The 18,468-nt window shown below is 40.5% G+C and overlaps 1 protein-coding gene and 1 pseudogene across 1 annotated transcript in view; both read left to right on the forward strand.

The window, feature by feature from the left end:
- Positions 1-18,468, forward strand: part of trabd2b (TraB domain containing 2B) — a 98,640-nt gene that overhangs the window by 20,518 nt on the left and 59,654 nt on the right. The window lies entirely within an intron of this gene.
- On the forward strand, positions 9,308-9,480 carry LOC146323904 (ATP synthase F(0) complex subunit j, mitochondrial pseudogene; annotated as a pseudogene).

The following is an 18,468-nucleotide window of genomic DNA, read 5'->3' on the forward strand; positions in this document are numbered from 1 at the left end:
CCATCTGAGAGTACCTCTCAGCTGAAGTAGGCAGACAGACAAACCAGCAACAAGACAGGTAAGAAGTGAAGTGGGAAGACACGGTACACGCAGTGAGGTGCAGCGCTGAGGATTGCTAGGCAAACAGACAGGCAATAGGGCAGGCAGACAATCAGACAGACAAGCGGCAGGAGGCAGGAGACAGGCTCCAGTTCCATTAACAAGACTTCAGACACAGATGATCTGATAGCAGCACAAACAGTTTTGCAGGGATAGATTACAGAGATAAGTGAAAGCACAAACATTGAACTGCACAGGTCAAACTGAGCTGAGTCACTGATCTCAAAAATGTTACCGTCTGTACATACTTTCATCCTCCCACTGCAGAGCTGCTCTCAGTCACAATCCTCTTTACGTCAGTTACTCCCTGTAACAGATAACAGACGGATTTATGATAATGATTTATTGATTTCTTGACTGTATTTTATTGGCATGACATTTACATGTGTTGCCAAAGCACAGATACAGTATTAAAGGACATGTGAGTCTGTCTTCATCAAACACACAAAACATGTGGATGGACATTATTGCACTGCATTCACATATATTTGGCAGCTTTTACAAATGCCACATCAGGTTAGTATGAATCAAAGGGACACTTCAACCTAGTGCTCTTTATTTATCTAGATTGTTTTAGTGTGAGTTGCTGACTTTTAGAGATATCGGCTGTAGAGATGTAGAGATGGAACTAAATGGCACTCAGCTTGTGGTGCTCAAAGCACTAAAAACACTTTTGAAAAACTCAACAACCATGACTCTTTCCAGAAATCATGACCTGGTTACTGAACATAATCCAGAGATCTTTCATGGAGCAACTACTTTCTTTTCACAAACGACACCTGCCACATGTATCAGCACACAGAAGGAAGCCTACTACTGTAACCTCTTGTCCATGAGTAGATGCACATTTCTGTCTGTGTGTTGTAGTGCAGTTACAACCATGGCAGAGATGAAACAATAACTGGTTTCACAATAAAGAGGTTGCATATACCCAAAGAGAGAGAGAGAGAGAGAGAGAGAGACTGTATGTGTACAAGGTACAGCAGTGCAACTCCTTTGATTATTTAATTCTGTTTTGCTCTGGAGAGTTTCCTCTGTCCCATCAAGTTTATAACTACAGTTTTTAGTTTTGCTGCTTGAATGTCCCACGTATCTGCTGCAATGACATTACAGCTTGTGTGGAAATGAAAATAATATGGATAGTCCAACCAAAAATGAAAATGCAGTCATTATATACTCACCCTCATGCAGATTGAAAGCCGGGTTTAGTTTTTTAGACCACTAAATACTGCTGGAGTTTCACAGGAAAACTGTTGCAGAATCTCCCAAACAATTTAAGTGAATAGTGACCAGTTTTGAAATGGAGTAAAAAAAAAAAAAAGCCTCCATACTGCTCGTCTGGTGTAATCCAAGTCTCCTACAGCCCTGCAATGTGGTTCACCTGCGTGTGCACACGGTCACACATGATAAAATGTCAACGTTCATTTAAAAACTGACCCTAACCAGCAGCTGACCACCTGGATGGGTAATCATGTTGTGTCAGCCTTCATCAGAATCCTTCAGCTCCTGGTCAATAAATTTGTTTTACCCCGGTGTGCCCTCACTAGCTCAGGGGATTTCAGGCATTTGTGCATTCAGGCCTCTGTTTCACCTTTCAAATTAGAGTTCTGAGAATTTTCCCTGAGCCGGATCGACTGAGGGAGACGGTTGCCCTCGTCCTTGCCCTCTGGATGACCTCATCCCTTTGGCTAAAGCCCCAGTAGCACCCTCCCAAACCCCCCCTTGCCCTGCTGTTGAACATGACTTCTTCAGTCCCTTGTAACGACACAGGCCAGAATCAATTAGTCTTTGCAAATTTAATTTTAACAAGATAAGCGGTTTAGCGAAAACATGGATGGATGGATGGAGATTATATTTAGTTTTTTGCACTATAAAATGAGTTACATATATCAGGACAATGACAGAAAGTACATTAAAGTAATTCACTGAACTATTTGGCACTTTTTCTACAGTCCTATGTGAAACATTCTGTCCATCTGGCATGTAAAAGGGATAAAAAATAATGATAAAACTGGCTGCCCTGCTGACGTGTGACCTGGTCAATCCCTACCACGAGAGAGAGGACCAAAAGAAAAAAGAAAAGAAACATAAAAAGGGATTATGAGAAAGAGAAGTAGAGTAACAGGGACAAGCAGGGAGCGGGGAGAAGCAGACTAACCCCCACACCGCTCAGGCAAGACGGGAAAGAGAGGAGGGGAAAATAAAATTGTTCAATTTGGTGGTACTGGGAGAGAGCAAAAGCAACAATAACACAGGAAACCTTTCACTTTCTCCACTCAACAGTTTGTCGAGTGCCAAAATAAAAAAGACAACAATAAAAAAAGGATGCTGCTGTGAAGTCTCTCTCTCTTCTCTTCTGCTGGTCTAGAGTTTTTTTCCTCCTCCCGCTCTCTCACATCACGGTCAATTTCACCTGTCATTCAGCAGCACAGTTTTTCCAACACAGTTCCTCTACCTTTCCCAAGGCATACGCTCTCTTGGCGCCCACTGGAACAGTTTAAATGTAATATCAAACATATGGCAGAGTTTATGGAATGTAAATGAGATGAGAAATCAAATTTACTTAGAGAGTCGAAGCAGGAGCGCTGTTGTTTACACTCTTAGACATAAAGATGCCTTTTTGATTCCTGGTAGAACCTTTTGTTAAGATTCCACTCAGTACAACGTCAGAGAGTTCTAACTAGAACCCAGCATAAAGGGTTATACCTAGAAGCACGAGTGAGAATTTCCACCCAGAACCCTCTATATGGGTTCTATCCAGAACCTATCGAACTTCTGAGGATGCTAACAAGAACCAGGGGGGTCAAACAAAAACCTTTTTATATTCCGAGGGCTTTATCTACGGCACACTCAAGGGTCATTCTACCAAGAACCTTTTTATATTTTTAGGGTTTTATCTAGAACCCACACTGGAGGTTCTACTAAGAACTTTTTATATTCCTAGAACAGACACTGAGGGAGTTGAACAGAGAACCTTTTTATATTTCAAGGGTTTTATCTCAAACACACCCAGAGAGTTCTACAGATGACCCTTTTATACTCCAAGGATTTTACCTAGAACCCATCTAGGGGGGCTCTACTAAGAACCCTTTTATATAATGGTGTAAAAAACTTTTGCTGAAAGAGTTTCAGCAACCCTTGAAGAACTTCTTCTTCCAAAAAGGGTTCTTTGAGTGAGCGGGTTCTAAATGGAACCCTTAGTCCAGTGGTTCCCAAACTGCAGGGGTGCGTGGATAACCAAGGGAGAAATGTAAAGTGACATGAAGTTAAATGAATATAATTTATATGGGGGAAAAAACAAACAAACAGAGTTTGCTGGTGCCATCACATTCTCCTTTATTTCACTAAAATTCAGGTTAAAAACTTCTTTATCAGTTGTTTCCCCAATTATTGTTAAAAAAGTTAAAGTTAAAGTTAAAGAAAAAGTTTGGGAAACACTACCCTAGTCTTACAAAGAACCCTTAGCAAACCTTTTCTTCAAAAAAGTGTTCTTCAGCAGCAAACGGTTCTTGGTAGAACGTCAGTCTTTTAAGAAGAACCCGAATGGAACCGTTAATTTTCAGAGTGTAGGGAGAGGCTAAATGATGGGCAGCTGTAATTACAGCCACAAACGGAGTGGGAGAGCTGGAGAAGGAGGGCATGGGAGAGAGCCAGGAGGAGAGGGAGAACAGGGACGAGGGTCCAGGGGGGAGAAAAGAGGGGTGAGAAGGGGGTGAATTTAAGAAAGACGGGGCTCTCAGTGGGTGGCTCTTTTCTCATTTTTCTTCCTCATCCTCTCTTGTGGGCGTGCATCATGTGACGATGTGTAATTGGCCTGTGGTCACACCAGAGTTGTGCAAACAGATTAGCAGGGAAACATGTCAGCCTGAGGGCCTGCGGAGGTGAATGTGTGTGTTGTGTGAATCACAGATGTGGGATTGTGTGGGAAATGGTTTGATGGAGTAAAACCTATATTAATGGTGAACAGGTGGGGCAGTTGACTTTGTCACAGACAAATTTGTTCTCGTGGGCACGCGGGGAACGTCTACAGCTCAAGCCTTTAAACACATGCATATTGAATACAGACGTATTCATCCATAGACAGATTCTCAATGCTTCATTTGCATTCAGTAAATTAAATTATGTTTGCACTCTGCTCATATATTCCAGAGGTTCTGTGCGGTTTGAGGACACTTGAGGATACAAGTTTTGGTTTCTGCCATAAAGCTCAGCTATACTGCACCGCTGCACACACTGAACAGAAGTTCATTGTGTGATCAGCCTCGTATTTCTAAAACCTCTCACAGCAGGTTTGTTGCTCACACACACCAACTTACACCTTTTTTATGTTATGTAGAGTTTTAAAGCAATAGCTTGACAGTTTGGAAATACAGTCATTCATTCTTAAGGTGCAGTCAGCAACAAATTACCTTAGCTTAGACTGGAAATGGGGCAGAGAGCTAGCCTGGCTCTACAGCTCATGCTGTTATAACTCATTTCTTTGAGTTAGGGTGACCAGATGTGCCTGTCTTGTACATATAGACATTTAAATACCCTTAATTAGAAAAGTATACATTTCTGATGCAGTTTACAAAGTTACTTAGTGCCTAATTTCATCAGCCCACCTGCACCATAGTTTATTACAGAACAACAAACACCATTATCAACATGACACCAGAATCGTCCCCCTCTGTTATTTAATAGATAATAACATTCGATATTTTAATGATATATTGACCACCCAACTGGAAATATGCCAGGTTTGCATTTCAGAAATCTGGTCACCTTAGTCTAAGTGTACATATAATGGTTATGTGTTACTTCTTGGCTTGGAGAAGCAGCTTCCTTGAGTCTTGGCTTCACCATGATATTGCCAGCAACCAGCTGAGAAAGATACAACGTGTTAATTATCAAGCCTCAGGGTTGCTGGCTGGTGGATTTGCAGGCTAGTTGTTTCCACCTGTTTCCAGTGTTTATGCTAAGCTAAATAAATTGGCTGCTGGATTCAACAGACAGACATAAGAGTGATATCAAATCTCTCATTATTTACCACATTATCAAACTACTTTTTAAGGATCCTATAATTATTATGAGGATTTTTTTTCTTATGGAGGATTTAATATTGAAAATTGACGCAAAATAGAAATCCACAGCTTCATTGTAAAAATGTAATTATGAGCCTTTAAATACTGAAAAGGAAGAATCTGTCTCTTTCTGTTAAAGTACAGTGTTGTTCTCAGCTACAGTTGACTCTGGTGGGAACAGACACATATGTGTGTGTTTGACTTGGCTGAAGACGGTCGATGTCTAAGCAGACACAGTTATTGGTTTCTGATGCCCCTGTCAGCTCCGTGCCAGACCACCTGCTGTTGTATGGTAACACCATCCCATAATATACCACCCAGTGTGGATGGCAACCATGTTTTTCCCTGAAATGCTCAAACCCCTTTATGTTGTGTACATTCGTGTCACTTTCTAGCCCAGAATATAAATAGTTGAATCACATTGATAAAGTCTGTTTGCTGTTTTTTTGGAAGCACTTTCAAATACAGCCATCTTCACAAAGGGTTTACAGGTTGTAACTAGTGGATTTATTCATTGTTAAAAATGATTATCATCATATCAGTGTGTTACTGTTCCTATTATTTTAGTTTTTTTTATTAGAATGTACAGTGTCATAATTATTATGCACAGATTTTAGATAAACTCAAAATCACCTTTTCAGAGTGAGTCAAATCTGATCCCTGTCTGAATAATTTAACATTGAATATGTGCCTATATAGATCCTGGTCTGATACTTACTAATATTTTACAGAAATTATGAAATATGTGTCTGACAAACTGAAATAACACAATAGCCATCTAAATTTAGGCCACCATATTTTTCATGAGCTACATAAAAAAAGCTAAAGCTTACATTATTAATATGATATATGTGAAAGTTTCTTACTTGACACTGCTCTTTGCTAAAAAGAGAGGAAAGATTAGAGCTTTGTTACCATCTGAGTTTAGGGAAGTCATGTTTTTTACCAACCCAGGTGCCAGAGCAGTCAATCACCAGTGCCACAAAATGTATATTTTTTTTATTTTTATTCATATATGGAATAGAGCAGCTGACATGAAGGAGAGTAGTGCTGCAGCTCAAGCAGACTGAGGTTGAGTAAAGAGATTACTGCATTTTGATTGGACTCATTTTAGCTTAATAAAGAAGAAGAAAAATAGTCCTTAAGATTGGCTCGGAACACCCCTAATACATATTTTCAATAATCTTCTTAGGCTTTTGTCCCTATAGCATTTTTTTTTCTGAGCGTCAGCATCTTTGTTGAATTATTTCCAATGTGGACAGAGTGTCTGTGGCTGCATGTGGTCGTCTAGAGAAAAGGTGCTGTGCCCAGCAACTTTTTCTGAGCACTCCGCCTTTTTTTGGTCAAACCGAGCGCTTCAAGTTGAACATCTCTGACTTTATCAGAAAGCCAGTGACATCACTGACAAATTTTTCAGGCAACTTATCACACTGGTAACCAAGAAAATGAAAGCATTTTTTTTTTGTTTTGCTGATGTACACAGGAGACCTGAGACCCAACTCATGTCTGTTTCAAGAGCCCAGAGAGAAAGATGTTTTTTTTGTATTTTTGTAGCTTGTTGTAGTTCTGTGTGTAAATCTGAGTGGTTGAAGTTTAGTTTCTCTCTTCCTTTTCTGTTTGTTCTTTCAGATATCTGCTTTATTTTACAGTTTCATGTCACGTTCAGCTGGATAGAAGGATAGAAGTTGTTAGTTACTGCTGATGAAAACCAAACGTTTCCTGATTTTGCTGCTTTACAAGAAAAGCAGTAAAAATAAAATAAATGATAAAAATCAAAGAGGTGATGATAAACTGTGCAACAATGCCAAAGGATATTTCAAGTTATTGTTGTCACATGCAATGTTTTTTTTTTGTCTTTTTTTCTTTCTTTTTTTTTCAAGCACAGACACTTCACCTCAGTGCTCCACATCGCCCTGCCAGCGTCTTTCTGCCAGGAAAAAAATTCTATGTGGACACGAGGCCTCAGAAACCATAGAAAAAAGGCTCCTTTTAAATCTAGAACACACCTGAGAATGATCATATGTTTAAGTTTCCTTTGGTACCAAAGTCATCCAGTGATAGATGTCTGTATATCCACATGTGCTAACTGTTAATAGCGAATCCGGCGTACTTTTGATGGTGTCAATTTGCCAAAATCTAAAACAGGGAAAAAATTGTAGCCCGCAGCTAACCAGCATCTTATAGCACATTGGTCTAATTGTCTCATTTTTGCCTGGGCCACAGTGTCAGACTTTGAAACTCCTCTGGAAAAATATCAAATGATAAACTAAAGAAAATTATTTGGCTTTTAAATCAAACGTGTGTGGTCCCAAATTGAGCTTAGTTTGCAAGAGGTCACTTTTCCACTTGACAACTGGTTTTTGTCTGGCTCATAGTTCACAGTGGAATGTGGTTCTGTCATGCATGGCATCTGTCCCTGTTCTTCCAGACTTTATTGTGATGGTGTGTCCGCCAGTGGTGAAAGGGCTCTAAAGGGATATTTCCTTGCCACTGGTCTCTAACGGATGCAGCCCTCAGAGTCTCATGTCACGCTGCAACTTTACAGAATCTGATAATATGAAAAATATGGACTGGCCGCAGCGTGAGCCAAGCCATGTTCTGGATCGACATGAACAAATCCCGTGTTTTTGATAGATTTCACTGCTGTTGATTCTCTCAGGTAATAGTGTCAACGCCTCGGGCCGCCGACAGAGGCCTGACAGACAGACGGCGCAGGCATGCGTGCCATTGTTGACAGCCAAACGCTAGATCTTTGTGAGAAGCTCGCGGAGAGTGAGTGAGTATTGGAATGGAAACACAAGTCTATTTTATCAGCTTGCCAAAATGCAAAGGGGAGAGTGCATGAGAGACACAGAGAAAAAGAGACAGAGAGAGGCAGGCCAGGCCACCTCAAAGCCTCTGTAGTCAGCTCTGGTGACGGCCAACCCAAGCACTTGAGAACAGTGCGAATGGCTTTTTAATGCCTGCTAACAGCCGGGGTATTTAGTGGGATGGGGGTCGGATGAAGGGATATGGTGAAGGATGGGAGGGATGGAGAAAGGATGGGAGTGACGACAATGTTTGGACACAAAGTCCCTGCTGACCACTACTCCTGCACCGCTGCCCTCACTTGCTACAGGCTCTACAGCAGCCGGAGTCAGGCGCAGTCTGGGCTTCGTGCTGCTAGCAATCACAGTTAAAGCTGTGGTCTTTTCTCTGTCTCCAGCCTCATTTATCTTGGTCGTGTCTCCGTATTTTTCTTGAGGTCTTGTTATTTTTCCTGAGACTGACACAAATGAAGTCTCAATTATGTGGAAATCACAGGCGTAATTGCCTTTATTGCTCTGCTATCTATAGATGAATGTCCAGCTGGCTACTGATTACACACTCACTCAAATTAGATTTATGTGCTGCTGAGAAACGTTGTCCAATACAAGTATAATAAAAAAGTTCAATATACCATCAATAACAAGCCTGACAAATTTGCACCCTATTGTGGCGATGGTCAAGAGGAAGGCATTGGCTTGTCTTCAAACTGACTTGGGCTTGACTCTTGTTTGGTCTTGGCCTTGACACAGTTGATCATGACTTCAGTGATGATTTACATTTTCCTACAGCTGCCTCAAGACAAAAGATATCCAGCACAATAGCTCAGCGTAGGAGTGAAATGATCACAAAATTGCTTTCATTGTTTTGTGCTCTGACCAATTTCTTGAGAATTCGGTGCACTTGATATGACTCTGTTTATTGTGAACATCAGTGATTTAAAAGTGGAGGTTTGGAGACCAGCAGGGGTCCTTGAGTGGGTTGTAGGGGGTCCCAAGCAAAAGGAGACATAGAAGATTTTGACTTTTGGAGGTTGGAACAACAAGGGGGGTTGGTCATTTTGATTTATTGTAATTTACATTGTTCATAGTTTAATTGACTTCTTCAAAACTAAAAATAAAAAATACTTTGAGGAGATTAGGGCTGCATAATTGATTGAATTATTATAAAAACTGCAATACAGTTCTGCAGTGATGGCTTTATGATTAGTGTGGAAAATATACTCTGTGGCGACACACTACTACATATTATTTTGGAAGTGTAAATGCAATCACCAGAAGTAAAAAGCTAACATAAAGCGGCTGTCCTGACCTTCCCTGTGCAGCGTGAGAAACTGAAAGATGGCTAGACGTGCATTTGCAAACGTGTGGAGCAAGGTGAGCCCTTACTACACTCAGGCATACCAGGAGATGTGGGTCAGTCTTGGCATCATGACATACCTGTACTACTAAGTTTCCTACGGGGGCAAGAAGGCAGTGAAAGACAAGCCAGCCCAGTGAGTATTCCACCATGCTGACCAACCTCCACCCCATCCGCTGTGAAATAATGCCCCAGTCGATAGTCCAGAAGTCTGGCTTCACATTATAATTTTAGTTAATATGGAACAAATACAGTTGCTATTCAAAACTAAAAAAAAAAGCTAAGATAAGGCTATAAATGAACTGCACCATGGTCACGTGACACATTCTCACTAATACTAAGTGACCAGTGTTCAGCGAGAGGATGTTTAATCTCTGCAACAACCTCTGAAGTCTTATTTAGCCACATGTTAGCAACCACCGTTTAAAGACACACAAATTCTTCTAAATTCATAAGTGAGGTATCTACTAATGTTTTTTATGTCATAGAACAAACTGTGAAAATGTCTTAAGTCTGTTCTAACTGAAGATCTTTTTTTAAGGCAAATAACAAAAAATCCTTCCAAAAAACACAACTGACTTCAGGATGAGTGGACCAGAAATGTTAATTTGCTAACTCTTTTGTGGGTTTTAGGACTTCCTGCAGCAATTTGTATGGCCAAGTGCAATATCCAAATCACAGAGGGTGCAATTTTGGGATAAAATGAAGCAAGTTTGTACAATGAAGTACTGTTGTGCCGCAGAGATGCCCTGACCTATAAATACTCCAGATGTAAGAAAACATGTTTTTTTGGTACAGACCTCAACAAATCATCATGATTTTTTTTTTTTTAGTGAAAATGAAAATTATGATGTAAAAATGATCTTTCTCACAAATCAAACTGCAATTGTAATATCTGTCAAAATAATCGAACTATGGTATTTTTTATCATATTGTGCAGCCCTAGAGGGGAATTCTTCTGACTAAATCCTCCCACACTGGGGGCCTGTGGTCTAATGTGCATCCATTGTGGAAGTCCTTAACATGAAAAAGTTTGGGAACCCTTGATTTAAGACACCAATGAAAAAAAATCCCTGTGTGTATTTTTTCATTTCTCTAATTTAGGCTATTTGTGCTTCTAAATATACAAATATTGAGTCTCCCTGCTATGAACATTTATTGTACTTATAAACAGACATGACCTCTGACCTTGACTAATAGGTTTTCATAATAAAAAGTGGCATGCTAGCTCTACAAATAGTACAGTATGTAATTCATGTGTTCTGTCAGTCGCTGCATGTAATGGATTAGTTTTGTGCTGCATTGCCAAGGAGGAAAGTTTAGCCAAATAAAGGGAGTCTATTGCGGCTGCTGAAGAAATCAAGCTTGCGTGTCCAAAAGGTTTCAATAAATGAGTACTTACTCTCTGACTGAAGAGCAAAGGATTTTGTAAATCAGTTCATTGGCCTCGGTGTCATAAAACTCAGCATATGTAATGAATAGCTATGTACTATATCAATCCAAATGTTAAAAAAAAGAAGAAGAAGAAGAAGAAAGAAATATATGAAAAACCACAGAGACCAAGAATCCATTTTTATCATGTTTGTCAGAGGAGGAACACTGATGTAAGAAACTGGTCAGGTCATATAAACCACATGAACTTCGCTATCTTACCTCAACCCGGCTGCTGTTTACACAAAACGGCCCCTGACTCAAACAAAAGCTGGATGGCTCCCTGGAAACCATGGGAAGAGAAGATGAGAATGACGGGAAAGAGAAAGAACGAAATTAAAGGAGGTGGTGAAAGAGGAGAAAGAAAAACAAACAGAGACATTAAAAAGTGCTCTTTCATTTGGATTTCATATGTTTCAAAGAAAAAACAAAGAGTCCTGTAGCTTCTTTTGACTTTTTGTCCCGTTTGTAGTGCTGGACAGTATTAGATGACAGGTAAATTGTTAAATTCACTCTATACTTGAGCTTTAATTTAAAGACTTTATTCTATTATTTACTCTCAGTCACTCGGGGCTTTGATAGGAATCATCTCTAAAACTCGGCGAGAAAATGATCTCTAACGTATTTTTTAAATGTTTTCAAGGGCTGCTCCACATCAGGTCATTCATTTTGCATAGACATAAATCTTAAATTTAAAACTTGGTTAGGCAACTTTGGAGAGTCCAGCAAGAGAAAGCTAAATTTTTAAATTATCTAACAAAAAGAAACTTAGTACCTTCCTTAAGGCTTCCCTCTAAAGAAAGTCACCAAATCACATGAATGTGCACTGCCTGACTGCTGGAGGACAAGCCATAGAGCGTTAAATGAGTGGACAGAGTTTCTAGCTCTGAAACGTGAAGCCATTGCAGACATGCTATTAAGCTGCAGTCTTTCTAATGGCCAGCAGGGGGCAACTGTTGTAGAGCCTTGTGAAAAAACGTTCCTACTTCTGCCTTGATAAATTACCCCGGCCTCCCTAAACTCAGATCAAACAGTCAAACTAGGCAGTGCTGATCAAAAATGGAAAATAAATAAAATTCTGTTGCTGCATTGCCTATTTCTTGCTTTTTTCATAACCATATTGTAGTGTAAGAAACTACAAGAAAGATTGTGACCAGGTAAGGTGCCATTATTTCCTGCTGCACAGATGAACTAAAACCAAGCTTTGCCCAAGTTGTAGAACATCATCCACCAGCTCCATGCTCTCATCAGTACTGAGCATGGTCTGGTTGCAAAAGACCAAAAGGGCAACTCAAATAATGCCAGACTTGAAGCTTTATAACCACTAACCAATGGGTGATGTCATGGTGGCTCTGTCCACTAATATACTGTCTACGGGATGAGTCCATGAGAAAGCGTTGGGGAGAGGAGCACACTGCATCATCGCTAATCATATCCCACATTACTACAAGATTATTATTATGAACGTACACAGTGAATATTGCTATTGTTAGCATGTTAGTATGAGTGTGAGGGCAAAGTGAGTGCAGGTAGGTAGACCCTCCAATCATTTCATGTGCGCCGAATAAAATGATTGGACGGTCCGATTACTGGCCTAGAAAAGCCCCAGGGACCAGATTTTTTTCTCCTATTTTTGTCAGAGCACTTTACACGTTTATTGCTTGCTGCTGGGATGTATGGAGAATTTGAACAAATCTAACAAAAATGAATCTTAAATTAACTGACTTCCCTACAATACAGGACTTTTATACAAGTGAAACACTTCATTCGTAACTTCAGTCCTGTAGGGGTCTGCCTGAACAACCAAACCCTGAATCGCTGAACCCCCCAAGGCCCCCAAACCACTGAAACCTGTGGCAGCAAATACGGTGTTTAAGTTGCTCCTCCTCACACCTCACCTGTACCCACATCCCAACCACACTCCCCTGAGTCAGACAGATTATTTGTCAAAACCATCAGCAGCTTCTATGGTAGAAAAAAAAGAATTCAGCAAGTGTGAAGTCTGGTTTAAGTCTGCGAGATGTTCCAGGAATTCCATCCATCTTCACTTGGGCTAACCTGGGATGGTGCAGACTGCAGAGGAGGAGGTTTTTGGTTGGGAGGGCGCCAAGTTTTGGAGAAATTTTTGGGCATGTCTGTGGAAATGGTGGAGATTCAAGCAATTTTCTTTATTTTCTTAAAAAAAATAATAAGTGCTTATCTTGGACAGGGTGCAGTCGCAGGAGTACACCAGTGATTGTGGATGAAATCATTCTGAAGGATGTCTGGTTTGGGTTCAGCTTTTCTTTGGGAAGCACTGCCCACCCAGGAGGACCTGCTGATCTGGCTCTTGTAAAAAGCAACTCTATTCCACTTTCTCTCCCAGAGAAACACAAATAAATTCCTTTTAATCAGCCGTGGGTTCTTCGGGGGCTCGTTTTGAAGGAATGTAATTGAAACTTAAAGGTAAAGTTATTCATAAGGTAAATGTGCTTTGCTCAGCTTGATTTCTTTCTCCCACAGCCGGCTTTTGATACACCCGAGGGGTAATCTCGCAGCAGTTTAGATGAAGACACAATTATTTGAGGCGACATGGAAGTGGGTTTTGAAACTGTTTAGAAACTCTCTGTGAATTTTAAAACTCACGCAGCACAGGAGATATTTCAACAAATGATTAAACACAAACTCTCGAATATCATGAAAGGTCTTTGGCTCTCACTTCCTGTCTGTCTTTCCTTCTTGTTCGCTGCTTTCTGGAATACCAAGGGGGGAAAAGGTCCCGAGTTCAACTCCTCTGAAAGGGGATCCAAACCGCGTGCTAACGAGAATGCCAAGCCTAACAGGGACTGACAGCTCATCGCACTGAGAACTGCTGTGTGTATATGTGTCTGTGAGGGTTGGTGGGGGGGGCTGGTGTCAGAGCGTGCCAAATATCTGTGTGCATTTATTATGAGAAGGCAAACATCCCCGACGAAGCTTAATAACTCACTTATTTTTTCACACACACGCATGCAGGAATGTACCCACATAAACACATGTGACTGTGGGCGTTAAACTGCACACAAACACACAGACGCAGACATGCATCAATCAGTCAGTAGTAAAGGATGTGTCTCACCCATCCCCACCTAACTCTATCATAACCAGCAGTTTTCTCCACTCCGCTGATTTGGGCTCAGATGAAAAGCAGATGGATCAAAGGGTAGTGAAAGAGACAGAAAGTGAGACATGAAGAGGAATAAAATGGGTGTTAAGTCAGTAAGAAAGGAGAGATAGGGACATGCCTATAGTTAATCTTTATTGCTAACAAGGCTTGGTTAAGGTTTTTGAAGGTTTTTCAAAAATTCCAAACTCACGCACGCACACACACACACACACACACACACACACACACACACACACACACACACACACACACACAGTGATTGCATGACCCCAACCAGGCATAATAAATTCCTAAAATTCCAGAGCTGCAATAATAATGTAATCACAAAAAAGAAATCACTCATATTGTATAGTACTGTGTACCATTCTCTTTTTTCTGTTTGATAACTACTACAAACTACTAAAAACAGGACACCTGTGTTTTCAGCTGAGGTTGCAATCAGTCATGTTTGGAATGATTATCATTTCATTTTATTGCAAATATCCTGGTAATAGTTTCTGTATATTTCAGTATAGTTACTGTAGAGATACACAAAATTTATTCATGTATTCTGTTTTGTCTGTGTTTTTAACAGTTTTGAAAACAGCGTGTTAGCAACTGAAAAATCTAAAAATGTTCTGTAAATACAAAGTGTGTTACAGTATATGTTGCAGGTTAGTATGACTGACAAAAAATTAGGTCATTCACAGTGTGACTTCTGTTTCACTGACTGTGTGAAGAGTTTTACCAAAGTGTCTTCAGTTCCATGTTAACAATTAAAAAAATAGAGCTGCAACAATTAATCGGTTAATGGATTATTAAATTAATTGCCAACTATATTGATAACTGATCAATCGGTTTCAGTAAATTTTAAGAAAAAAAGTCAAAATTCTCTGATTGCAGCTTCAAATGTGAATATTTTCTGGTTTCTTAATTTCTTTATGACAGGAAACTAAATATCTTCAGGTTGTGGACAAAACAAGACATTTGAGGACAACATCCTGGGCTATGGAAGACACTGATCAACATCTTTCAGCATTTTCTGAGGTTTTATAGACCGAATGACTCGTCAATCAACCGAGAAAATAATCGACAGATTAATCAAAAATGAAAATAACTGTTAGCTGTAGCCATAAAAAAAACAGAAGCCCTAAAAAGAGAAATTGTCCAGAGAGAAAGAGAAGGAGACAGCAAAGACAAACCACAGAGACAGAGTGAGAGCCGAGGAGAAAGTGAGAGTGATATAGAGTGAGACGGAGATAAAGGCAGCCGAGAGGTCAGGCTGGGAGCGAGGGAACAGTCAGCCATTTTCACATGAAAGGAATCCAGCCAATCTCCTCAATGATAAACATGTGTCTGTGTCACCCATCCACCCAGGACTCTCTGCTCTACTCTTCAGCGTTACAGACACTCTGACTCCCGACACTGACAGTGCCGATGATGATATATACACGTACACACACACAGACACCTCGTCCACCATTTTGGCAGCAGCGGGGGAAACGTAGGGCATGAGTGTTAACTGACACAATCCATCACACCCTCAACACAACACTAGAGCCAGATAGCAAGGCACTGCATCTCCTCTTTTTCTCCGCTCCTCTCTTCTCCTTCAGTCCTGTCCTCACCTGCTTTCTAACTCGCTGTTCACTTACACCCTCAGGGAGTGGACAAAATAACTTGAACACTTGAACGTAGTGACAGCTTGCAGGACACTGCTTATATGATAGCTTTTTTCTATTTCAGACTCTACACTGACAAGATTGTTTGCAGTTTAAGTGAAAACAGACAAGTTTTTAACTTTCACCATTACCACTGTAAGTGGTATTATTGTTTGTACTGCTGTTGCAAAGACAACACCAGACCACAACACTAAATTGCTTTCTATTTCCTCAGGGTCTAGCTCCATGGAGAAAATATCAATACCACTGAAAATAAGAGAGAGGACAGAAACATGTTCATGAAATTGGTAAATTGACAGCTACTGTAATGATGTGTGTGTATAATAATATAGTTTGAGGAACATCATTCTGTAGTTTCATACAGACAAAATTAGAAGTAAAGTTAGAAGAAAACAGTAGGAGAAAAAGCGTGAATTTGTTCATTAATTTATACTATAATCATTTTCATGACGCAAATGTACTCCTACTCTGCAAGTTAATCTTCTGATCATGGTCATTCCACTTAATCTATCTCTTTGTTTGGCATATATTGATATACATTTTGAGAATGTTTCTCTTAAACACATTTTTAGTGATAAATGACAGCAAGTCTTATCCAAAACTGTTACTGGTTACAGTTGAATGACATCAGTTCTGACATATTGTATCCCATTCTCCTTTAAATACTAGTCACATTCTGAAATCAACGGCATACCCCAATATATTTTTTCTATTTCATCAATTGAAAAAAAAAATCCATTTGAAACTTGTTACTGACTAAGATAATCTTGCGTGTCAGCACCCATAACTGGAGCACAACAGCGCATCCCAGAAGCATCTCTCTGCCCTTCTGCCTGCAGAGGATATTTGCCAAGTCTTTCAAGTCTGTGCAGCCTGATGCATCATCCATTGAGCGGCACAGAGCTGATCGAGCCAGGCAGGAAGTCAGACACAGGAATGGCTTTGAAAATCCAGGCAGTTTCAAAATAAAAGACACTCTGCAGACTTGCGATCATAAAAACAGACAAAAAAACAAACTATTTAACAACGTTCTGAAAAGCTGCTAAAGCTGTGTGGAGGACAGATGAAAACCACAATGTGCCCAGTAGAATCAAGGTTTACGATTGCGATGTGCATGGCACAATGGACTTTTCTTTGTTATGATATCAGTATTACATATCAGGCATTGGCTACCCTGCTCTCTAAATACTGGCATCTGCATCAGCCACTGAAAAACCCTTATTGGTTGACCACCATAAATTTGCAGATCTTAGACAGTTTTGCCTCTTAGGAGCTTTATTGGTTGGCTCACACTGCTTTAAAAACTCAGAGTAACATGAGCCTACATCACAATAACATAACATGTTTGGATTTCCAGAATTACAGCACAAGTGCTACTGGCATTCACCCTAATATGACTCACTCGTGTAAAAGTGCTTGCTGTTGAAAGCAAGAAGTTACATTTGTATTTTTCTTAAGTGTTCACATCATTTTGTCTAGCTTGTGAAATGTTTCTTCCATTTCCTCCTTCCTCCTCTCCATCTCTCATTTAGTCATTCATAGCTCTTTGCAGTAAAAGTTGAGGTCCCCTCACTGCACCCTCTCACCCCCAGAGAGGAGGTTGAGAGAAGGGCCTCTGTGGCTCTCTGTTGACTCACCCACCTTCCTGGAGTGTTGCCATGGCCACTGCCAGACTGGCCTGAAATGAACCAGGTGGGGGTGTTGATGGTGGTGGGGGAGGAAGAGGTGTGTGGACAGAGAGAGCAGGGGGTCAGTGAGGGAGAGGAAATGAGAGACGGTGACCTGAGAAAAGAGGAAGAAAGAAGAGAAAATGAAGAGAGGGAGAGTTTTGTTTTGGTGAAGTAAACATTGTTGAGCTTGTTCCTGTTGTTCAAAAGGTGACGTCCCTAGTCTGCAAACATTAGCGTGTTTCTGCTGGCTTTTCTAAAATCTTTTATGTCCTTTCATGTTTGTATGTGTATGTATGTTTATACCAGTGTGTGTTTGATTGTGTGTTACTTCCTTTATGGTATTTTCACAACAATGGCTGTGGTGGACAGAGTATTTATTTGTGGGAGCTACAGAGCACAATTGCGCTTTTCCATTCTTCTGTTGTAACCCTGAACTGTGTAAGGCATCTGTCAGCAAGCCCCTCTGTGAATGTGTGTGTGTGTGTGTGGAGCCATTCAAACCACGGCTACTCACCCGTAACCACACACTGACGATTGGGTCACTGGCACACACTCATGCATGCAGGAGAACACATAAACACTCACAGAGACACACACACAGAGACTTTGGCACCGCTTGATGTGGCTCCACTTCTACTCAATTGACTTTGACAGATATTGTTTTCAGTGACCCTCAAGTCGATAACATCATGTCTGTGTGTGATCATTTTCAGTAACACACTGGAGCCATGGCCTCAACTTTAGCACTTAATTACTGTCAAAGAAGATGTGCAGCTGGTATAAAAACCAACAGTGATCTAGTAAAAACCCAGTGTTAATTAAGATAGGCTTTGGCCCAGCGGGGAGTGTGGTGAGATGGAAAGAGTTTGGTGTGGGAAAAAAAGGTCTTGTATGTTTAGACAATACCACCAGTAACAGTCATATAAATAGACAGCGGCATGGTGAAGCAATTCAGGCCATGTTGATGCACAAAGATTAGGTTCAGACCAAACGTTTGGTGAAACAGTGGTCTATTTTATAGCTTAGAACGTAGAAGGCATATCATCTCTTACAATAAAAACTAAATAAACAGCCCTGGAAACTCAAAGCAGCTTTGATAGGAAATTGTTTCCTCTGTGGTGAGACTTGGCCCATTAAGCTGAGGTGTGTGTGTGTATATGTGCATGTGTGTGTACGTGCGGATGTGAGACTGTGAAAATGTGTTTGTTTGTGTGTCTGTGGCTCCAGAGCCGGTT

This window comes from Lutjanus erythropterus, chromosome 7, assembly GCF_056507025.1.
Source record: "Lutjanus erythropterus isolate fLutEry1 chromosome 7, fLutEry1.hap2, whole genome shotgun sequence".
NCBI lineage: Eukaryota > Metazoa > Chordata > Actinopteri > Lutjaniformes > Lutjanidae > Lutjanus > Lutjanus erythropterus.